General features: G+C 39.8%; 1 pseudogene; it reads right to left on the bottom strand.

The window, feature by feature from the left end:
• Positions 1-23,596, bottom strand: part of LOC143390259 (protein FAM107B-like) — a 38,938-nt pseudogene extending 15,342 nt beyond the window's left edge.
• Positions 23,597-25,715: the final 2,119 nt, after the last annotated feature.

The raw sequence follows: 25,715 nt of genomic DNA, 5'->3' as shown, positions 1-25,715 counted from the left end.
CAGCGCTCAAAGGGCTGGTAGGCCAGGCAGAAGGTCCTGCACAGAGCATCAAGTAATCCAGAAGTCTGGAAGTGAAAGCACTTTGCAAGGTGGTATTACTACATGAAACATCTCCTAGAAATAAGCGCAAAGACTTTCTTGATATACTCTACTGGCAAAGTCACTGATCCGTAAAGTAACTTTTCAAAAAATATCAAGTCAATTAAAGAAAACTAGGATCTGCTCAATGAAGGAGAAATAAAACTGATTTGAAATCTTTGACACAGCTTACCTTCTTTGAACCTCAATTCCCCCTTTTACAATGAATATCATTGCAAGAATTGATTGAAACATACATGTAGGTACTCTCTATATATAATTCCTGACAAATAGGTGAGCAATCAGTAAGTAGAAGCTATTACTAGCCAAGCTATGCCACCAACACTTTCAAATGTTTTATTAAGAGGTCTCAGTAACCTTGAATACAAAACTATTTCTCTCTAGGCCTTGGATTCTTCAAAAACACAAGTTCAGTTGAAATACCCATAGACTTTCTGGCTGGTAAACTCAACGGTTCCCAGGTGCATTCACGCTACAACCCTAAGAAGCTGCTATAAAGCACAAAAATGTTTATCACACTATCAAGGTGCTCCATTCCATGGTTAATGGTTCTAATGGCTCCAGCGAGGGTGTTGGAGTGTAGCAAGAAAAAAAGGCTTTTTATGCTGTGGTGAGGTGAATGGAACTCCCTGAAAGATTTTAGGCAGTTGAATAATAACAGATTTGCATTTTAGCAAATACTAACAGCATGCCTAAAAATGCCACCCAATGAGAATTCTGCTTTTAAGTTCTGCAAATGAAAGTCATTACTAAACTTGGCCAGCCCCAAGGACCAAGAAATCCCATCCTAACAGATGAATTTTGAGTCTTTGCTTTTTTCCCCCCTTCCCTTTCAAAGTTCATTCTGGACCCAGCTCTAGCCTACCCCAAGTATTTTGTTTTGGTTCCTTCGCAGGTAAACAGCCATCTGCTGATCACATTCACAACTGGGCTCATAAACACACACTGCAGCAATTTCCCCATCATATTACATTGGCTCTATCCTTGCATATTTCTAAGTCAAACAGATAAAATTTGAAAGCTAATCTGATGAGATTTAAAAATCAGAACAGAGATTATGGTAATTTTCATGTTTACTTAAATATTAAAAATCTAATTCTCCCTGGAAGCATTCATATTTGAATTCCATTTAAAAGCCATTTATCCTATAGCAATGCCCACAGTTTACAGGTGTACTATAGCCAGTCTAAACACATTTTTTAAAATATATATATATATATATATTATAGTAGTAGATGGACAGCATGCCTTTATTTTATTTATTTTTCTATGTGATGCTGAGGATTGAACTCAGTACCTCACATGCTAGGCAAGCACTCTGCCACTGAGCTACAGTCCAGCCCTAAAAATTTTTGAACTGCTACAGTTCATGAAAAATTAAAAGTATTCCAAGGATTTCTTGCAGAGAATCTCTTTCCCAGGCTGTTTCTAGGAGATTCTGGCATCCTCAGGCAAGACCTCGAGAAAGCCAAGATACTTAGGATTGGAGGCTGGTAAATTCCAGTCCTGCATCAGCCTGAAAAAAGGTAGGCACTCTTGCATCCAAAGCAATCTCCCTCAGTACCCAGAGTCTCCAGACAGGCAAGAGAATGAATTAAAGACAGGAATTTCTCCCAAGCAGCAGTTAGCTTCAGCTGATAAATTTCTGACCTGCCTGGCCTTGAAGCAAACCTAAAAATTCAGCCTTGGACGAGTACACTGTGACATCATGTGGCACCCAAAGGCATCAGACAAATGCTCAGAGGGCCTCTGGGGCCACAACCCCCAAAGCTTAGAAAAGATGTGCCATCAGAGCAATCCATGTAAGGGAAGAAATATTTTTTGTACTTTGCCAAGCTCCATTATTGCTACAGGAGTGAACCTGCAGTCCCAAGTCAGTCATTATACACAAGAGAGAATTCTCAACCAATTGGTTCCCATACGCTGCTGTGCAAATGTCAAACAGTGATGCTCTTGGGAAAATATCAAATTCATTTTCTCATCAGTTTTTTTTCATCCCCCCAAAATGCTTTTTTTTTTAAAATAAGGCACATGTTTCATATTTAGAAGATAGGAAAGGAGGAACAGATGCGGGACAAAAAATATCTTGGAAGTCAGAATACACACCAATATCCAAGATGAGCTGGTGGGGATAAGATGGTGTCACAACGCCCTGAGTGTCCTGAGTTAGAATGCCAACTACGCTGTCATAAGGACAGCATGAGGAGGAGCCACAGTGCTTCATGGGACACAGAGTGCTTTTACTAAAAACACACACCAAAAGTATTTGCCATGTATAGACATGAAATGAAAGGAGCCCATTCTGAGTGTCTCTCTTATATGTGTACATAAGCTCCTCCCCAACATTCAAGCCTCCTGGGCCCTTGAATAGGGGTTCTTCTTCCCTGTTTTCTCCAATTGAGGTGGACAGTTGAGACAGGGCTCCATATTAGGCTGACTGGTTCTACAGGCTAGCTCCTCACTTACTGTGAAGGGTGATCTTGGGTAAGTGTCTTCTAGTTCAAAAAGGAATGACATAATCTTACAAATTTTTAGAAAGAGTAAATGAGAAATGCTTACAAATTCATTGCCTTACACAAAGTGCACCTTCAATAAATGTTAGTGGTTTTAGTGCTGTCACTGGTAATGAACAGTGATTAATAACAATAACTTCATTACGGCTGCCCAAGATTACACAGACATGGAAGGACAAAACCAGGATTCAAACCCAAGTTTTTCTGATTCCAACTAGAAGCTCTCAGGTATTCTATGCTTCTGGACTGGAAAAATAGATGGAAAATCCTCTACCTCTCGATATGATTTCAGAAGCTTTCTAATATCATAGCATTACAATCCCAAACTGAAAACATCTCGTCAAAGGTAACTTGAAATGAGGACAGGAGGCTAGAAATGCATTTTCTTTAAAATATTTGTTCTTTTTTTAATATTTAATTGATTTTGTTTTTTAAATACATGACAGCGGAATGCATTAATTCTTATTACACATAGAGAGCACAATTTTTCATATCTCTGTTTGTATATAAAGTATGTTCACACCAATTCAAGTCTTCATACATGTTCTTTGGATACCATGCCCATCACATTCCACCATCATTGCTAATCTCCTGCCCCCTCCCTTCACCTCCCACCCATCTGCCCTATAGAGTTCATCTATTCCTCCCATTTTCCCCCCTCCTATCCCATTATGGGTCAGTCACTTTATATCAGGGGAAACATTCAGCATTTGTTTTGGGGGGATTGGCGTTCATTCTGAAAATTCATCTACAGGTACTTTTTTGGTGCATGTCCTTCTCTGTAGGTGTGTTATACGTTCATAAATATATAAAATAGCAAACCCAAGTTATCTCTGACAATGTCCTATCCCTCACCCTTGATGTGGAATCAATCATCAATTCTTTTTCATAAAAGTATTTGAAAATCATTCTCTTACCACTGATAGAGTCTTGGGTTTCCATCCCCATGTCCTTCAATTCTCAGTATCACATAATCAGATCCTAACTGAGCTCCATCCTCCTGGTGGCCCTTCCTTCAAACCCAGCTGCACGCTCAAGTCAAATCCAATGCACGGCCTAATTTAATCAGATCAGGAGCCTTCAAGCCACACAGCACTGTCAGTGGGGAATATAATGTTCAACTGCCTGGCCTCCCTTTTATATTTCTCTACTTTGGGTCCTCAAAAACCTTTTTAAACTTGTGGCTCCTGCTCTCCAGCACAAACCCCTACTCTAGTAAACCAGTGTCCACAAAACCCCTGCACATCTCTATCTCCACCTCTCTTCCACATTCCCCCCTGGGTGGAATTCCTCCTCCTGGTCAATGAAAAATGCAGGCACTTTGAAAGCCCTGTGCAAAGCTTGCTTTTCCACAAACCATGCTCCTTGTGGGGTTATCTCCCTCACTTGAACTATTGTATAAAATCTTACTTGATATTCCCCTGTACCCACGGATTGAATCCTTACCCTCTCCCTTCCCTGTGAGCTGTTATTCCAGGTGGATCTGTGTTATCTCCCTGCAAGGACACAGATGTGAGTCTCCACAGCAAGGAAGTGGCCTCTGATTGACTTCCATCATGTGCCCAATGGTTCTAGCACAGAGTCTCATGTACAAGACATCTAGGAGATGAAGACCTAATAGATACTTGAGCTGTTGATTTCTCATGGTTTAGCTGAGTCCTGGGTGGGGAAGGGGCTGAAACACATCTGGTCTTACTCCCCACTGCATTCTCCAGCCAGGTGCTGCTGTGGACAATTTGTAAAAATGAATGAAATAAATGGGGCACAGACTGAAGCTCAGTGCATCTGAATACAGTAACTCCCACCATGAAGTCTTCACTGATTCCTCTTGAGCATCACTTCTTTATACCCCTACAGATATTGCTAACACCTCTCTTAGGACACTGAAGCCTGCTTCTATTAGAATTAAATATAAATTTTCTCATCCCTCGTATTAAGCCCACAAAGAGATGGCCTGACTCTTCCTTATTTCTTATCCTCAGAAACATATATCATGTTTTCCTCAACTGAATTTGACCAGTTAATGCTCAGGTCAAGTCTAGAAGTATGGACCTCAGATTCAAGAAGAGGTTGCAAACAGAACATGACAACCAAAGTTTGAACAAAGTTCCTGCCCTCACTTGATCCTTCAGGTGCTCACAACAAGTTAGAGACAATACTTTTTGCAACATATCTGTACAGGGAATCAATGCCCCTTTTGCTAACCAACAGCTTATACTCCCTCTTGAGTAAGGCAGCTCAACAAAATCCTCACTACAAGTCTATAACATTAATTGTTATGCATGGTCAAAGAATCTTCTGCCACACAAAGATAACAGATTGTTTTCTTTTTTTCAGATTGTTATGTGGAGGGAAATAAATATTAGAACACTAGCTTGCATAAATATTCCCATGAAATAATCAGTAGTTCATTAATATGCAGCATATTAAATTGCACAAACCTCTAAGCAACTGAAGTGCTGTCCAATTAATGGGTTTCATTAATAATTGATTACATTAAACTCATTGGCTTTAAAATTGCCTTAGACTGATAAGTTACACTTATCACACAACATGTGGTAAATGACTAGTTTTAAGGTTATATTTAAGAGTTTCTCTCCTACATAAAGTAGTTTGATGAAATCTCAAGTTTGAGCACCCCTTGATTCTATCAGTGGAGTATTCTGTAGCCTAACAGTGTCATCCAGTGGTAAAAGGCACATTTTGTGTTTAGAGTGGCTGCTGCTTTTAAAAGAAATCACTCACATGTGTTTCTTACTTGAAGGAAAAGAGGAGAGCAGTTTTTCAAACTGTGTTAAGGAAACTGGTGAGTAAATCTAAAAATCACAGGACTGGCACAGAAGAGAGCTATTCTTTGACCAAGGTGGCTCCAAAGCCTCAGGGGGGTACACTATAGGAGGGAGGGAGTGGTGTGCAGCTCTGAGCCTGGCTCCACTGGGACAGGCAGGCAGTGAGGACCCACAGCAGGAGTAGGGCAGGCCACCTTAAGTCAACTCATTACCCCAGGCAGAGCAAGGCAGCTGTGGCCACCCTTGTTATTTTTGCTTCACTGTCTGTCCCTGCTTTGCCCATCAACCATTCAGCCACTTCAATTCTCAAAAGCTCATCTCTTTCTGAAAAAGAAAACAAAAAGTAGACAATGATGCTCCAAGACTGATTCTAAAAAACTTAAACAAAAACAATAACTTGTATATGTTGAAGCTCAATTGAAAATAAAAAGTTAATTTCCTTATTTTTATAAAGAGAAGGCTGGGTCAGAGGACCCCTGAGATTCCTTACCACTTAAACATCGTGATAATAAAGAAGTTCAGTTTATCTGTTGATCTCCTCCCCCTTGAAGATTCTCAACTGCTTGACCCAGGGCCAGAGAGAAGGTTCACATAGAAACAGAAAGTGGAATTGTTTTTATTAAATCAAACTTCAAATCCAGGGGCCTCCTAAATATCATAAACAAGAAACACATTTTTAGAAATGCAGACCCTTATCATGGCATTTGCAGGTAAATGGATGGCATTAGAGAAGATAATGCTAAATGAAGTTAGCTAATCCCAAAAAACAAATGTGAATGTTTCCTCTGATGTAAGGAGGCTGACTCATAGTTGGGTAGGGAGGGAAAACATGGGCGGAATAGACAATCTCTAGATAGGGCAGAGGGGTGAGAGGGAAAAGGAGGGGGCAGGGGATTTGCAAGGATGGTGGAATGTGATACACATTATTATCCAAAGTACATGTATGAAGACACAAATTGGGTGTCAATATTCTTTATATACAGAGATATGAAAAATTGTGCTGTATACATGTAATAAAAATTGTAATGCATTCTGCTGTCAATTATTTTTTAATCAATAAAAAAGAAATGCAGACCCTTGAACTAGCAGCAGCAAACATATATATGCCATATATGATGAGTAAAAATAAAGCAGTATTTATTCTTCCTTGCACAAACGCACATACTGTGACTATATATTACAGTATTGTATTATTTCAAGTCTGAAGCCTAAAAGCTACCCTGAAATCAAGCCACAATTCAACCTTATTACTCCTCCCTTAGCTTTTCTTGACATTTCTTTGCCTTCTTTAAAAATCCATGGATATTCTTCTTGCCTAAATCCACTAAAAGCAAAACACATGAAAAAAGTTAATTTTTTTTCTCCACAACCCTTATGTTTAGAAACTAAGCATCTACCCTCATAGACTACTTTTAAGAAGATAATTTTTGCAGCTTCCTTTTTGATGAGTCTGTTGATAATATGTGGCAAAAGTGTAGGTACATATACTTAAACCTGGAAATTCTACTTCTGGGCATTTACCAAAGACATAAGCAAAGACATAGACAAAAATATATATAAAGATACTTTTTCTAGCAATTACTTATGATAGTAAAAAATGGAAAAAGATATTTAAATATCAAATAATGGAACATAATGCAGCTTAAAAATCAGATAGTATTAGAATAAGTAATGAAAAGGAAATATTCATGATAGATTAAGTGGGAGAAAAATACTAGATTCCAAATAATATACCCTTTGTAAAACAAATGCCTACGAGTGTGTGTGTGTGTGTGTGTGTGTGTGTGTGTGTGTGTGTGTGTAGGTTGAGGGGTGTCTAAATGCAAAGAGCTTTTCAAAGTGCTGTTTTCGAGCCAGCAGTGGCAGTACCACCAGGACCAGGAAATTTGTCAAATGCAAATTTGTAAATGTGTAGCAAATGTGTAGCAAGAAGTACTTTCTCTAAAAATGAGATCTACTGAATCATCTATCTGGGATGCTCCCAGCAATCTATTTCCATAATGTGTACCCTGTGCCACACAAACTTTGAGGAAGTTACTAAATCCATCCCATTGCCCAGATGGGAAAATTGAGGCTCAGAGAGACTGAGGACCTTGTGGAAACCTACAAAGCAAACGAATGGCAGCATCAAGCAGCTCACTCCAGAGTCCATACTTGAACCACTTTACTGTAGGGCCTGTCTGCATTAGCGCTCAGGTTTGGAAGTGTGCTCTGTACTCTTGCTGCTAAATGAAGAACATGATGCATCCCAGGTATAATCTGATCTCCTTCCTAGTGTCTTGGCACTTCTGTTACAGGGTGACCGGTGGTGGGAGGCCTGTTTTGGCATTATCACTAGCATCACCATTAATATACCTCTTGATGAATACCTGGCTGACATGTTTGAAGGCTATAAATAGATGTTTAGATCTAAGTGTACATTAAATATTTCCATGGTCTGGCTGGGCACAAATCACGAGCCACTCAAACAGGAACAAACTTTATTTTCCAAACTCCCGTGAACGCCACCCATGTGGCCCTGCTAGGCACACCACTCACCAACTAGAACTCCCTCCACCGGAACTTCACCAACCAATGTGAACTCCCCAGGAATTCCTGGGAGAACTCCAAAGTACTGGGCGCCCAAGGTGGATAGCTGGGGTCTATATACAATTGAATACACAACCTATTTCAATCCAGCATTATCTTAATGGCTTACCTCTCAACCATTACTTCTGGCAAAATGCCAGGGGCCATTCTGACTGGGCTGTGGCACTTAATAAAATATCAGCCCATACTAGAAACTCTCATATCCATAAGCAATAGCCAACTAACAGGTAAGATGTTTCTACTGCCAGTCAGAGTGGAGCAGCCATATGGCAATTCCATAAACAAGAGTTTACAAACCCTGTGGTCTACTGTCTTTGAAATTATGCAACTTTTGATCAATTTCTTTGGATTCTGTATTACTTCAAAGTCTGCACCTAATGTAATGTTTAAATATTTAACTGCTATTTTGTATACATAGTATTCAAATTTACAAAAGTTATCAAACCTTACCCCTAAGCCACAAATTCTTGAATAGAAAAGCCTCCCCTGGTATTTTTATTGCATGTTATTTTTTGAGGAGGAAACACCTCAGCCATTCATTTCAGGAAACTACAAAGGGGATGGACTTGGAATAGAGTTTGTTTAGGCTCAGTCACTCCTGAGAGGAAGGAAACTCCACAGACCAGAAAAAAACTTCCTGCTGGACTGACTTTTAAAGCTTCCAATATTCCTGTCTTCAAGAGCTGAATAATAATTTCATAAAATTCATGACCAAACTAACATGCTCAAAAGAAGAGACTCTTATCTTTAAAAGCACTTAATGTGTTGAGAGCCACAGCCAAAGCGGCCCCAGCATCAGCTGATTGGCTCCTCTGCATTGATGCTCATTGGGCTGTTTCCCCGCCCTCTCAGACTACAGAGCTGCTCATTGGGAGACTCTTTTGGCTCTGCCCATGCGACCCAGACAATCAGCCTCAAGAGCAGTTGAGAGGCTGTCCTGGAGAGCCTGTAGTGGCAGTTGGGCTCTGAGGGAATTCCTAAAGAGCTCTCCTGGTGTGGCATGTGAGTTCAAAAAATAAAGTTTGTTCCTGCTTAATAAGTGGCTCGTAAATTGTGCCCAGCCAGATCATGACCAAGCCTAATTGACCAAACTAACATGCTCAAAAGAAGAGACTCATCTTTAAAAGCACTTAATGAGAGAAATTTCAGAAGTAACACAGAGGCTATCTGTCCAATCTGTCATTTCTTCAGAAGAGAAAACTGGGGCTCAGGGAGATGAAATGACTAAGTTTGCAGAGAAGTTGGCAAGGCCTAGACCAGAACCAGGAGCAGCTGCCTCGGGTCCACGCATCATTCTACCACATGGCCTCCACTTCCCATAGTCCTTGTAAAGTTTTCTAAATTGATTTTCTCTTTTTCCTTCTGTTTGGGTGTGTCTCTGGCACCATAACTAACATCATCATTATCCTGATCAATAACTGGCTATCATCTCTGAAGACCATAAAAATCTATTTAAATTACAACTATACTTTAATAAACACACCAGATTTTTATCTGCTTCTGCAGCCTGCCAAATTTTAGGATAGTACAAAGTCATCATGACAATTTGCCTTCTTTTTGGGGGGGTGGACTTTAAATATGACCATTTAACAGCAGCAATGTTATAAAAACAGTGAATTAGTGAATGCTTGGACCCAATCACATCAGAAATCCTCTCCAGTCTCTACTTACCAAGTCATCCTTCTGTTGAGTCCTACCCTTCCCCAAACATCAGTATTCAGGATAAAATTAAATAATAAGTTGTTGAAAAAATGAAAATCAGCCCCACTGACAATTGGAGAAGGAAAGACAAGTTTCACGGACAGCTCTACCCCAACATCTCCAGCAGAACCTGAAGGAGGCTCAAAATGGGATACAGAGGACTCAAATTTCCACCATGACAAGAAGCAGACTTCCCTCTTTTCTCCCTAATATGTGTGATTGCTAAGTGACCATTCTAACCCCACCTGTCTCCTGCTCCCAGATAAAAATTACTAAGCTGCCCAATTACCAAACAGTGCCTGCCTCTGACCACATCCAACCCAGATCTGACCCCATCTCCACAATCACACCTTCAGGTTCCTCAGCACAGGCAACAGACCACCTCTACCTTTCCAAGACAATCACTAGGTTGCTCTGGGGGTAGAGTTCTGTGATGCAAAAGAAGATATCCCCTTCTAACATCACACATGTTCCTGGTGATTTGGGGACATGTGATTTGAGACACTTGTGTCTTAATAAGTTAGCAATGTGTGGTAAAAGTAGAAAGAACTTTACACAAAAGGTTCACAAACCTAAATCCTAACTAATCACTTCTCTGAGTAAAACAACAAGTACCCCATCATTTTATAACTTTTCATCTCAAATGACTACATTTCAGCCATACTGTGAATTAAGTTACTCTCCCTCATGGAAGAAAGTATTCTGACTTCCAACCACTCAACTTACTGTCTTACTTCTGAAATACAGCACAGTTAAGCAGTTGCCCATTTTCCATTTTTCACTCTTACAAAGAAAAAAGAAACTTTCATGCCAGAAACAATGGCCATGGTTATGTTTCCTCTGTATGATTAAAAATGTTTCATAATTAAAAGAATATAAGGTGAGGTCTTATTTTATTTCTGCTTTCACAATGAAAAATGAGTGTGAGGACTAGGCATGCTTTGGGAGGACTGTCTATCTCTAAGTAGACCCTATTTGCTCAGCCCAGGTACTTATAATTAAAGTCTGTTTTCCCACTTACTCTCTTCAGGCTGCCTCATGGGCTTTCTGAATATGAACAACAAACAGCCCTTTCATTATGGAGGACACCAGAAGCAAAACAGGAATGGTACCCTAATAGTTGCTACAAGACAGAACCACAGAACTATGTATTTAAACATTCACTGTGTCCCTCCTAAGTATGGGGAGGTGGGCCCTAAAATTCTAGTTGGATGTAAGGTAAAGTCCCCTGTGGATGAGGATATCAGGATACAACATGAGGAACCACGGTACACTGGGTAAACCCCGGGGTGAGGAGTGCAGAGAGACCTCAGAAACCAGATCTTCCTAAGACTCCTGCCGACTCTACAAGGAGGAAGATTTTCCCTTGAAGATGCTCAATGAGAATGCTCTGGAGCACATAGGTAACACCTAAAAACAGGGAGCTGAAACCACAGAGGTCCATTTTTAGCTCACAGAAGAATGCTGAAGTGAAATAGTCTGGGCTGTCCTCATTGCCCCACCCACCTCATAGCCCCTGAATCAGAGGAGGAGGGAAAGGCAGGGAAAGCCTCTCACTGGCTCTCTACATCTGGAGAGAAGGCACTCCCAGAAGTCCTTGGGGGGCTTCATGCATCTCAGTGACCAGAACTGTGTCATATGACTACCTCAGTTACAAAGGAAGCTGGGGATATGTAAACCTGGCATATCAGCAGTGAAGAGGAACATCAATGCCTACCTGGTAGACAATAAACTTTGCCTCACCAATGTACCCTCAAGGTCTGCAGTTGGTGTTTCCTCTGGTTCATATGTTGAAGTTCAAAATCCATCTCACCAGGTGGCAGTATTTAAAGACAGGACCCTTAGAAGATGATTAGGTACAGATGAAATTATCAGGTATACTCCTTATGATGGGATTGGTGTGCTCAGAAGAGGAAGAGACCAGAGCTTGCTCTCTCTACACTCTCTCCTCCTGCCACACCACACCCGCATCTCACCCTTGCCGCTCCAGCACACGTACAGAGATGCCAGGGACCCAAGCAGCTGCCTCTTGCCCTCGGCCCTCCAGCCTCTGTAACTGCTTATGAAGCACCAGGTCAATACTTGTTACAGCAAACTGAGCAGACCCACGAAATACATGGAATTAAACCACCTTCAAAGGGAGACCAGCTCCTGATGAGGGGCTCTTTGGTCTGCATTTAGCTACTCTGAAACCTCAGCTCCAAAGCTGAAAGAGAAACTACAGCAAGGCAATTTCTCGGAAGCGTCTGGTACTCCTGGCATCCAGAGTGAAAGCTGCAGTAGTAACATAGATGCAGACTTGCTAACAGAAGTCTCTTCAGCCTTAGCTTTTTTATTTGAAACCTTTCTTTTCAAGGGAAGGGGGTTTTGGCAAAAGTCCAAATGTAAACACATTAGCAGTGAGCATCGGTGCCGGAGCAGGGTAGTGCACTACACCACTTGGAACTCTCTCCCTTGAACTCTGCACATGAATTCAACTCCCTCCAGAGGCTTGGTATTTTTGAATGACAGGCCTTACCATTTTCCCACAGGCTGCCTACCAGAGTCACAGAAAACAAAAACCAGGCAAACTCAGCTCCATGAAACCGTTGACACACCATAAACACTGATTGTAGTCACCCGTGTCACAGCACACCCAGGCCCAGAAGCTGCACTGCTCTCCCCACAGGACCCTGCTCAAGTGTGGACTATTTGTCTGGGGAAACCTTCCAAACCCAAATAGGGAAAAATGACAGCTACACACTTGGCAAACAAGGAGCACCAATAATTAAAGCCTAAAACAACAACAACAAAAAAGACCACATTCAACATCTAGACATCAGGTGCCACAATATCTGAGAAGCATAACCACTTCACTCCTGAGGTAATGGGAAAGGGCTTTAGAGAAACAATGCTTAGTTTCAGTGACAACAAACAGAGACACTCATCATAAATCCAGGTCCTACAGAAGCAGAGTGATGTGATTCATCTTCATTCAAGCCAGACGCTTTTAAGGATCACTTAGTACTGTTGCAATGTCTCCTATTTACTCATCACCTTCCATCCTCAAGTAAATTCCTTTTTTCTCTCTCTTAAAACTAACTCCATCCCTCACACACAAATGTGTTAGAACGTCAACCTCCAATTACTGAGTCCACAGCTCCTAAGTCCTTGGACACCAGGTTTAGGTCTTTGGCCCCAAGTGCTATCATCCCCCATCAGCCTACTCACTCTGGAAGTTCGTGGCACTTCAATCAAAGCTGTTACTACCTAATAATGCTGCAAATACTGTCAAATAGCATCTTCCCAAAGTTTTGGCATATCATTAAGACTTATATCATACAGTAGCCACCATGATTAAGTACAAGAATAGAAAAAGATAGTAATTCTTTATTAGATGCCATGCCAGACACCTTCCACAAGAAATGGAGAATTCCGTTGCTCACCCTGAAGTTATCAAAATTGTAAATGTTTTCATTTCTTTGGCTGCAACAGGACTCATTACCCAAGAAAACAATATTCAGAAACTGCCCATTGGCTCTGACTTCTCTCACAGATCTTGTCACAAAAGTCAGACGTATCCTTTAATAGTACCTGGATTTGTTATTGATTGTTGGTTTAATTTTGGTTTTGTTTTATTTTTACTGGAGGTTAAATCCAGGGCCTCATGAAGGCTAGACATGCACCTTGCCACTGACCTATACCCCCAGCAACAGTACTGGTTTTTAAATCCACACAAATAGAAGCTTCTGGTTACTTTAATTGAATAAGAAGGACACGAACGAATGACATGTCAACACATTCATTATAAGAACTTGTCTTTTACTGACAACTGTTATAAAGGAAATCACAAAATGCTTCCCAAAGAACAATTATAAAATAATTCTCTAACAAACTTCAGATGTACATGACAGCTACTACTTCCCTTATGCCTTTAAAAAGAAAACTAATCTGAAAAGCTTAAAAATAAGAGGATAGTTCTGCCTTCGCAAATGGATTGAGTATTTAAAGTAAAATGTATCAAAAGGGCCAAGAAAAGTAAGATGATTCCTTTAAAAGTTTAAGGCAATTTAGAATTGGAAGAACGAAACCTGAAAATAAATTGTCCATTCTGGTTTTCAATCTTTTCTTTTAAACATTTTTTTAGATGTTGATAGATCTTTATTTTATTCATTTATTTATATGTGGTGCTGAGAATCAAACCCAGTGCCTCACACATGCTAGGCAAGCACTCTACCACTGAACCCCAGCCCTGGTTTTCAATCTTTTAAGTATAAAACTGACAGTACAAATATTTGGGAGCACTTTTTTAAAACTTCACTGTGTTAGAAATATATAAGCACAATGGTTATATGTAACAAGTTAATTAGGAGGAATGTGTTATTTTGAAAACTTCATCTGTGAAACTTCAGAATTGAAGTAATAACCTTGTTTTTTTCATTTCCAAATATATTAGTTTGGGGGAAGGGAATACGCTGTATAACTATGGCTAAAAACTTTTATATTTAATAATAATATACATTACCAACATTAAGGAATCTCTTTTCCTCTTTCTCTAGTTTAGTCTTCTGATTGTCAGTCCCAACAGCAGTTACTACTACTTCTACCTCCTTTTTGCTTTTCAAGTTCTCCAAAACTCCCCTGTGCTTCGGAGCCTGCTCAATGGACTGGGACACTGGTTGACTGTATTTCAACCCTGCAGAGGTTGGATTATCTTCCCTTTCTCTCCATTTCTGCCATAGACAACCTTCTCAAAGACCTGCCTTTTATGATATACAGGATATTTCTGTTTTGAAGTACCTGGAGCTATTGTATTTACTGTAAGAATAAAACAAAAACAAAAAACAAGACTGACAGCCTTCAGAGAAAGAACATATTTTTAATTTCAAAATGTATGATCATATCCACTGTGTAACAATGGGCTTGGCTGTGTGTGGTTTTCCATCTAGAGAAGATGCTTGAGAAGATATAGTGGGAGCCAGAAAAATAAAGGATCAAAGTCCTAGATCCTAAAAGAGGTCAATCTAAATCCACTCAGACTGTGATGGAAATACAGCTAAGAATGAGTCCGCTATAACTGTTCTTTCTAGGCACAGTTAGACTCACTCTGAAAAACTCTTGACAAATTTTCTAAAATATTCCAGATAAATGACTTCCATACTTTTCAGTCTGTGAGCCTCTTTACACACACATACACACATACAAATGAAAACTTAGAGTTGCTAGAAGTAATATATCGCCTTTCCTACATGCTGCACACTTTTATCTGCTCCTTATTTCACCTTTCTGTGATGCTTGTTGTGACCACTCAATTGAATTCATGACCCACTGGTGGACCAACCTGCAGCTTGAGAAATCCTGCTCTAATTTATTTACTTAATCATGCCACAATAACAAGGTGATAATAATGACTGGCGAAGGCATGTGTTAACAGAAATGTAAATTGAAAGAGTTGCCTATACCACAACAAACACTTCTGAGAAAGTTTTATGTACTACTGTTTCTCTAAGACCTATAATATATTAAATGTCCAACTGTTATTTGTTAAAGTTTTACAATAGCTCAATAAATTTTGCACAGAAAAAAAGTACATAAACTTTTTTATCTGTCCTATATTGGTGATGGTGCAAAAACAGTTGTCTTGGGCAAACTGTTTCTCCCTACTGGGTGCATCTATGCTCTACCACAAACTCTTGATTAAAACATTTTATTTTATCATTTTTTTTGTTGCTATTGAATTGTTTGAAACTTACAAGAGAAACTATATTAGCAAAGATGGCTTGATACCAAGGAAACCCACAGAAATACTAATTCTACTACTACTACTACTAGTTAACTTTTGAGCCTTAATACCTTCCAGGTAATGTCTTAAAAAATAAATATTCATATTTAATCTCTTCCACAGTTCTTTGAGGAAGTGTTATCATCCTAATTGACAGAGGGTGAGCCCAACTTTCCCAAGGTCATGCAGTGGAAACCAGCTTCTTCACTACTACACTATATTCTATCTCTTGTAAATGGAGACTAGGAGATAAGAAAAATGAGATATAGCTGTCTCGTCCTGTTTTGGAGCCAAACAAATCATTTTTAAAATTGTTTTTAGAAAAAGACTAAATTCATCATTTCACCCTCTCTACCTGAGTCCAGGCAACTCCCTCCTTACTCCTCCCAGGTGCCCATCATCATCCCAGTACCCTAATCTCCCTCATCCATGTACCACATGCTTTGTAATTCAGATCATGGTCCAGTTATTTGCCTCCACTACCAATGGGTATAAGTGCAAACACTTACACATGTACACACTTGGAAATTCTAACATGGCATGCTCTCTCTAGCTTTTAGAAGTGAGAAGTTATTTAAGACACCTAATTAAATAATTTCACCATACAAAGTAAGGGCATAAAAGGGAAACAGCGCCTTGACCTTCCTAGAGATGCTAAAATGCATAACTTCTAAAAGTATAGTTTGAATCATTACAAAGTGACCAAAATTGATTTGGAAGTGTCCATGGAGAAAATAAGCAGACCGGCCAATATGTGCATGCATCCCAATTTTCCTAACTGTATTCTTTCCTGCATTTCAGAAGTAGAGAAGTTTCCCTGGACTGTGCTTCTGGTAAATGTGGGGAGCACTGGAAAATTGTGGTGAGCTGAGCAGGGGAACTATAAAATCTATACTTTGTTGCTGAATTCTTAAAAACATATCAGTGCCCTAATAATATGAGCTGCTGGGCATAAAATAAAAATGAATCTGACAGTTTAAATTCTTATTAACTACCAAGAACTAAATGTGAAGGGGAGCCCAGACTAGTAAATAAAAATAAGAGAAAAAACCTTCAACTATTGAGCTGTGTGAGCCCAACTAAAGAGTAAGTAAATCATACATCCCTGAAAGGCCATGCTGATTTGTTTACTGCCATATGAGCCAACTGGTTTAGTTATACCAAAGGAGATGGCCACACCAGTCTAATACAAAAAAGACACTGACAAGGACCCAGCAGGATAGTCTAAGGAGGACCTATAGCCCAGATGGGAGACACCAGCCTGACTGAGGCAAGGAGGACACATCTGGTAAGTGGCAGGAGACAAGGCTAGGAAGGTAAAGGAGCCATGATCACAGGGTCCAAAATCAGGCCTGGTTTACCTGTAATGTGGCCAGTAAGACACACATGTACCAGGTCCCTAAAGAGGATGAAGGCATTGTAGAAACTGTTTTAGGAATGTGGGTAAAATAACTGCCACCAATTTCCCTCATTTAGCCTATGATAAAATGGGAAAGTGGTCAGAAACCAGATTATGTGAGGATTTCAGATTTTGTTCTGAATACCACAGGTAGGCAGGGGGAAAGGACCCTGCAGCTCAGGCTTATAAAAATACTACAGAAATAATAATGCTGCTCAGTCCTTCCTCAGCTTAAATCTGCAAATCCTCCTAAGTTCAGTCTAATACACCAAAGACACTGACAGACCCATAAAATAGCAAAATGTAAATTGTGGTTTCACCTGTAAAAAAGAGAAATCACTAGGTATATCTGGAGTGCATTTTCTACTTTCCAAAATGTTCAACTTGAAATCAAATGGAAATTAAATTAGCATATTTCCATATGTGATGACAATTTTAACCATTAGGGATACCCTCAATAATATTATTCACAAGTTGTTGTAAGCAGAGGACAGAATGATCTTTTAGTGTAGAACAGTATTGTATTAGAATATGCAATTAAGTAGCTCCTGCCCAAAGGTGAGGCTTCAAAGTGAACCAGAACCTGGGAAACAGGCTTGGGAGAGACTGCTCTCAGTGAACATTACTCATGTTAACTAAAGCCATTCTCCAGTCACTGGAACTGTTCAGGTGAGGATGTTTTTAGCTTCCTTTTGACAAGTAGTGGGTGAAAGCTCTGTCTTAAGGCTTTGTGGATGCTTTACAGCATCTGGAGACATTTTAATAATAGCTTAATTATATCATAAGAAATGTCAAAAAAGAAACATAAACAGAAAACTCTCCCTTTTCAGGAAAACAGACCACCATCAGATTTAGATTCCTCTCCACAGAAGATAAAGGTGTGTAAGCAGTGCTCCTTTAGGAGAACACCACATCAGCCACATCAAAGCAGGCACATGTCCTTTAGAAATTCAGAAGCAAGCGGGAACTAAGCCCCAGATGTGAGTGCCTTTTGCATGTCTAAAAGCACTTCAACTTCTAGCCCTAAGACCAGAGAGAAGCAGGCAAGGCCCACACCCCTGGTAACAGACTCAGCAACAGCAGCTGCACCTCCACTGTAGACAAGACAGCCTTGTGCCATTTTCCTTGGGTGAGAAGCAGTGCTGCCTGAGCTGTCGCAGAAATGAGGAAAAGCAGTCTGTCTCCAATGTATGTGAAAGTACAACTTTTACAATTTTGCTTAAATAAATCTTTGAGTTTCTCTACTAAATCAATGAATTGCTATTAAAAGAAAAAATCTTAAAACTCAGGACAGCCATAAAAATAAATAAAATAAATAAAAACACATGGAGGGAAACAGTATTTCTGCTTCAGTAGGAAATGCTGGAGTTTTTCCTGTATACAACAACCTATGGATAAGCAATCAGTTCAACAGATATACTTATTTCTCCTTAGAAAAAATGTTCCCCTTGATTTTAGAAGCACAGTGCTAATTATACAAAACTGGGAAAAAGAGAAAAGTATAAAGAAAATAAAGTGCCACCAATGACTATACTACTAAACATATTCATATTTTGACATATTTCTTTTCAATTAATATGAATATAAACCTCTTTTAATTGTTAAGGAAAAATTAAAAATCACACTGAATAGACAACTTTATTGCATTTGCAAACATATCACCTATAATAGAATACTTAATGATTTTGTAATATGTCATTTTATGGATGTGCTAAAAATGACTTAATATTCTCTATTGTCCTATTCAAAATGCAATTGATTTTAATGTAACAAAGGAGGAAAAGACCACTATTTTGATTTTCAGCATCCATTATGTGGCTAACCTTTAAGACACTATCCACTCTCCAAATTTAGTGGGATATCAAAAGGAAACATAAGGTAATTCAAATTTGTATTTCAGTTATCCTAGGCGTTTCCACTCACATATCTGTATGAGGCTGAATCTTCTGCATATGATGCAATCAAAACCACCCACCACATAGACTGAATACAGAAGAAAGTATGGGAAGACAACTATTTTCTGATTATAATAAAACAGGCTTCCCGAAAGGAAAACAGTTCTACTTTTTTCACTAAATCCTTTTTGACTTGGAAAACAGTTTTCATTTTTAAAAAACTATTAAAGATCTGCACAAATATCCATACTTGCTTTATTTTGTTATTCTGACTCATAGGATCTCTGAGATAAGTGATGTGTGAGCTGTTGTGTGATCATTTGTTATGCAGTAATAGGTAAGTAGTGCAAGTTAGAAAGCAGGACAACCAAGTTTAAATGAGTTTAACCAAGGGAAGAGGAGAGAAGGTAGTAGCTAAAGGAGGAGGTGAGGCTTGGTTTGCCACTGTTTGTTCTGTTCTGCTTGGATCCTAAGATAGGAGGGAACCAGTGCCCATTAACACTAAGAGAAGGAAACACCAGCACAGAGAGGTTAAAACAGGTGAGAAAGAATGGGGTGGAGAAGCTGCTTTTTAGAAAGTGAGAGGGTTCCTCTTTCACTTATATAAACAGAAAAATGCAGATTTACAAAGGGGCCATGAGTAGGAAAGACAATGGCATCATCTAACCATCTTATTTGTGATAGAAAGATCATCTGCTAAGAACCACAAACAAGGAAAGATGGGGCTGAGAATGAGACTTGAGAGTTAAGAAGTGCCAAGAAGGTTGAAAAAATCATTAAGGAGAGAGAGAGTGTGATAAGGAAAATGTTTATTTCCAGGAAGTATTGAGGCTGGTAGGTCGGAACAGGATTTTATAGAGAAATATATGTAACTTTCTCTGGCAGGACTGGGCCATCAGATACAGGCATGTGTGGGTCGTCCAACCCTCCAGGGCTGGCTTCAACCAAGACAGAAGACAGAGGTGTGTCCGTGTGTTGACAAGGCACAGCTAGAGTGCTGGCCACAGAACTGGACATGTGGAGCAGGTAGGGATACGTGTGTGGGGGGAGCAAGGGACTGGAAACCAGCTTGTAGGGCAATAACCTATTCTTTAGGTTGAATAAACTTACAGACAGAAAGCGTAAATTTTGGCCACCAGGTAGACTGTGAATTTCAGAGCAGAAGCAGTTCCTAGTATTACCGAGAGCTGCAATAGTGATTCTTTAGGATGATCCACTCAACATGGTTTGGGCACTGAAAGTACCATATCCTGAGCAATTCTTCACTCCTAAGACTGCTCCAGCACCCATTGAGTTCCAGGTAAACTGAGGCTGCAGGTCCTTCAGTTCTGGCTAGACTGGAATCACCCTGTGAGCTTGAACAAACATCTGGAGCATTAGGCCATAATTCAGTGCCAGGTGTTCAATAAATGAGGATCCAGGACCAACAGAGGATACCACTGAGGAAAAGAAGACACAATATGATTGAAATGAGCCTGAAAGAATCAGAGAGTAGGAGAGGAATGATCTGAATCATTTCTTGCCTCCAGACTCCAGAGTACTCCCAGGGGTGGGAGATGGGGTACTCTCCACTCACAAGGCTGTCCGGACAGCAGCAAACTCAGAAAGGCTTTTAGGTAGGACTAGAAGGGGAGACACTCATGGAGAAGACAGGAGCTGGCTGACCAACACACAGCAGAAGAGGAACACAAGTGGAAGGGCCTGGAAGAACAGGGAGTGCATGGGGACAGAGGGTAACACATAGAGCTGTCCTAGGAGCCCTTAGGGATGGGGGCACCCAAACAGGAGATGATGATGAAAAGCACACAGAGCAGATGGAGGAGGGCTGCACCCACATGATCTGGGGGACCACTGGTTGGTGATGCAGTAAATGGCATCAACCTGGGATCTGGTGTCCCCCACTGTCTGTGGGACATAAAGCATAGCCATATTTCAACACATTGGAAACTGCTATTTGGTGTAAAGACAAATTTATCTTGGAGAAAAGAGAAATTTTCTAAGCTTGGGAATTAACTCCTTGGTCCCCATCTAACCATCTCCCCTTCTTGGAACTCTATTCTTCTATGTCTGCTTCACACATCAGCATCCTCTTTCTCTTTTTATGCAACCTTTGTCCAACCCTGAGTATCCTTAAATCCCTCATCTTTCACTAATGTCATGTTCGGCACAATGGAATCCAAAAAATTCTCATAGTTTTACAGATATGACAACTGCCAATAATAGAAAAATATAGAGTGTAGACAATATTTCTTGACAATAAAAGCCAAAAGGAAAAAGATTCAAGTTTTCACAAACCCATGGAAAGAAAGAGAGGGTATGTATTATGATGAGTTGTATTTTGTACTCTTATATTTTGCACTGTTGTGTGTGTGCTCATTTGCACAGATGTACATATGTTAAGATTGTACCATCTGGTGATTTAAGTCTTAGGGAAGCTACAACGACTCAACAATAAAACATTATTCCAGGAAAAACTTTTTAGGAAAAATATATGCAGTAGAATTCCATTAATTCAGTACTTTCAGCTGAGTTTTGGGCAAGATGGAAATAGTTCAGTCAGCCTGGGGGTGCAGGGCCCTAACCTAACACAGAGGTGGAGTAAGCTCACAGGTCAAGGGAAAGGTGAAGCACATCAAGGGTCCTTTGCCTCCTGGGGTCCTCGATCTCCTGTCGCATAGCCAAGTTCTTTCTCCTACCCATCAAGGCGGGATCCTGCTACCTCTCACTTGTGCGCTCATGGTTTCCCTTGGTCCTGGGGAAGCACCTGTCCCCACCTCAGCCCACAACCATCCAGGCAGGCTAGACAAGCAAAAAGAAGCATCACAAACCAAAACACAGAAAATGGAGCAGAAGTTCTACCTGCTAAGTATATTTTCTAAGGGTTACCAATAAATATTTATTAGAAAATGACTGTCATTAGCTACAGAAAAAATATATATTCTTTTTTAAAAAAAATATTTATTTTGGGGGCTGGGATTGTGGCTCAGCAGTAGAGTGCTTGCCTAGCATGTGCGAGACTCTGGGTTCAATCCTCAGCACCACATAAAAATAAATAAATAAAATAAAGATATTTTTTAAATTTTATTTTTTAGTTTTAGGTGAACACAATATCTTTATTTCATTTTTACGTGGTGCTGAGGATCAAATCCAGGACCTCACATGTGCTAGGCAAGCACTCTACCACTGAGCCACAACCCCAGCCCCAAGAAAATATATTCTTTATAAAGAGTTCACATGTTAAGCCAGTTTTTCTTAAAAAGGCATTTATCACCGCTATTGAAAATTTTATTTTATGTAAATAAATATAAATGCATGCAAGGTAGATGATTACTTAATGTTAATGAGAGTAACTCATATTTTTTCTCAAGTGAAAAGACATTGCAAACAAACCTATCTTTAAAAAAACTATATATGTGTGTGTGTGTGTGTGTGTGTGTGTGTGTGTGTGTGTGTGTGCGTGCGCGCGCGTGCATAATCTGTTTCTCTAGCTCAACATTACATTTCCACCAAATATTTGTGCACACTAGGCCAGGCAGAAAAGGGGGTAAAAGAATATGTAGCAGGAAGAGCCAAAGCCCCATGAAATTATTATACCAGGATGAAGGAAAACACCAAATCCCTTTTCTTATTAGACAGGTATTAACAGGGGATAAAATACCACTGCCATTGTGGATGCTGAAGACACTCTCCTGATACCATCAAGCAGTACAAAGCAGTGGAGTCAGGGAGCAGCAAAGCGCTGGGTTGGGCTCACTAGGGTTTTTGCTTTTTGAAATATCTACAACTACTAGGGAGAAGGTAAAGACAATGAGCAAAACAATTCCAAATCAAGTGCTATTTTGCTAATATGCAGCAGGACTTGGTCATCTTGGGATACTATTGCAAAAAATATCACAGATTGGGTATTTTAAACAACAATAGTTACATCTCACAGTTCTGAATGATGGGAAGTCCAAGGTGAAAGTGCCCAAACCAGCATCTGGTGAGGACCTGCCTTCTGGCTGGCAGCTGTTCACTCACTGTATCCTGGTGTGGTGGATGGCAGAGGGACAACAAGCACTCTATCTCTTCTTCAAGGGCACTATTCCCATTCAGAAGGTCTCCCCACTCATGACTAATCACTTCCCAACTCCTATCTCTTAAATGTCATCACACCAGGTTTAGGATATCAACATACAAATGGGGAACATAAATATTCAGACTATGACAAAGCACTTCAAAATATATCTCAGTCCTATTATCATCACTGGATAGTCACATTTTACTGGAAATGGAAGTCATCAAAGAAAACACACAGTTGAACCATCAGGATCCTAGACACTTAAAAGCATGAGTAATATAATAGAGATATAAGATTTAAAAAAAAAAAAAAACAAGCAATGGGCAACTCATCCCTGGTTTGTCAGGCATGGTTGGACACTTGAAGTAAACATGGGGAAAAAAGAATTGGCATACTACTGTAAAAGACACAACCTATTATTAAAGCTCTCTTCCTGGTGAAGACATAATACCTGATACTCAGTATCACAAGACTAAGTTCACACAATTTCTAATGAATGAATAGCTTATTCAGCAGTCCACAAGAAGACCCCAGCATTTCTACTTAGCTCAAATACACTTCTGTTGTTTCTGTTTTAATCATAAATGTTCAAGGTTTTGAAAAGTCATCATTTAGCAAAGGGAAAATCTTGCCTAGGAAATATTTCCACACCTGTCACCTACCAGGCTTTTACTAACAAAATGTTAAAGATCTAATCCTTTAGATATTTGCAAGCAACAAATAAAAGGATCAGAATAAGAATATACCTCTTTATAGTGGTAGTTCCTCAGGGTGGTGAAGCAGTCCTTAGCTTTTCCTAATATATACTCTTTCTGGAAATCAAACAGTCAAGTTCAAAGAGAGAAGCTGAAGCAACTTCAGAAAGCGGGAACTCTGTGCAACTGAATGACCTCATATGGCATGGAAACTAGAGCAAATGATGAAAACAAACTGTACCAATTCTGGTACCAGTTACGACCCTTCCCGACCCAGGGAACATTCTGTCTCCAGAAGCAAAGTAAAATTCAGTTGCACATGAAAAATCAGTTCCTCTATTTGAAAGCAAATACCTTCCACAGGAATTAACTAAAATATTTATGAAAGCTAATTAATGTTTACAAAGCAGCTCTCTCACTAAGGGCTGTGACAATATATGGTGTATGCAACAAGTCAGATCCACTCTCCAGCCCTGGATATGCAGCATCCCCAGCTCCACATTCACCTAGCTTATCTATCTGACACATCCTGAGTCACCTTTTCAACTATAAATATGTTCCCCAACTGTTGGAGGCTGGGCTTCTTACTTCTTATAATATCATCACAGTACCTGAAGAACATAAGCTTTAAGATAAATTCAAACTGCACTCATTACATATTATAGTCCACTTATTACTTACACTGAGAATTTCCTCTGGGAAACAAAGGGTATGTTTATTTAATCAGTAAAAACAAAAACAAAACACTCACAACCAGAAGGGAACTGAGTTTTAGGATCTAGTCCCAACTCCATCCATCTGTGTTGACCTCTGGCCTGAAGGGTCCTCCTCTCTAAAACAAGGAAACTCCTTTGAGTTCTACACTGTTACTATTAAATTGGTAGGAGGTATAAAATCCACATCAAAACCAAAATATAAATTGCAACTGCAGAAACATACACGGCATCTAGTTAGTGAATTGACTTTAGCTCTAATCCGCAAGGACACTTCCATAACCTCACAATACACAGCAGAGGCCAGGCCCCTCCCAGGGAGGCACCTGGTCATTCAGCACATTGTGGGGGAGAGGCTGGGGGAAAAGGGAACCCTGAAAACAGTCTACAAACAATGCTGTTTGGTATATCATTGTGGACGTGTGATATTTTTAAAAAACAACTATTCCCCATGAGTTGATCAGCACGTTCTTTGGTCTTTCTGCTCTTCTTTCCAGATGCATTTCAGCCTCCCAGCAAAGGAAACCCTGCTTAGCTCTCAACATAAAGTGTCACAAGACCTAGTAGATACTGGTAGTAAAGTTTAGTTCTGCTCTGCTTATAAAAAAAAAAAAAACTAGTTCAATAAGAACAGGATTTAGTAATCATCCCCTCTACCAGAGTTTAAGAAGTATCTATTTACCTACACTAAGTCTTACCTGCCAAGAAACTTCTCATTGAGGAAGCACACAATCTTGGCCAAGAAAAGCAATGAGTGACAACCTGGACACTGAGGGAACAACCACAGAGCCATAAAGGGGCTCACAGAGGTACACACTTCCAGCACCAGCCACTGATGGTAAAGAAAATATTTCACATCATGACACAGAGCCACACTTTAAAACCTTGATCTGTAATACAGGCACAAATTTCCTATTGATTTTGTTTTTAAATGCAGGTTATGGGGGTGGGGGTGGGCTGGCGCTCAGTAGTAGAGTGCTTGCCTAGCATGTGTGAGGCACTGGGTTTGGTCCCTAGCATCACATAAATAAATAAAATAAAGGTATTTTTGTCCATCTACATCTAAAACAACATAGTTTTTAAGAATGCCGGTTGTGACTGGCAGTATAAAAATAGTGAGTTAAATCCAGCAACAGATGGATAAACAAGATGTGATATTTACATACAATAGAATATTATTCATCCCTTAGAAGAAAAAGAAAATTCTGAGCCATATACACATGGTTAAGCCTTGAGGACAGTGTGCTGAGTGAAAAGCCTTGAGGACAGTGTGCTGAGTGAAATATGCTTATCACAAAATGACAAATACTGTGTAAGTCCACTTACATCATGAGCAGTCAGGTTCACAGACAGAAAGCAGAATGGTGGCCTGGGGCTGAGCAAAGGAGGATGGGAGGCATTGTTTCATGAATGCTTAAGTTCAGTTTGGAAGGAAAAAGTTCTGGAGATAGATGGTGATGATGGTCACATAACACTGTGAACCATGGGTAAAATCCTAACT

Source organism: Callospermophilus lateralis, unplaced genomic scaffold (assembly GCF_048772815.1).
Source record: "Callospermophilus lateralis isolate mCalLat2 unplaced genomic scaffold, mCalLat2.hap1 Scaffold_52, whole genome shotgun sequence".
NCBI classification, from domain to species: Eukaryota; Metazoa; Chordata; class Mammalia; order Rodentia; family Sciuridae; genus Callospermophilus; species Callospermophilus lateralis.
This window is presented reverse-complemented; position numbering and strand designations above follow the sequence as displayed.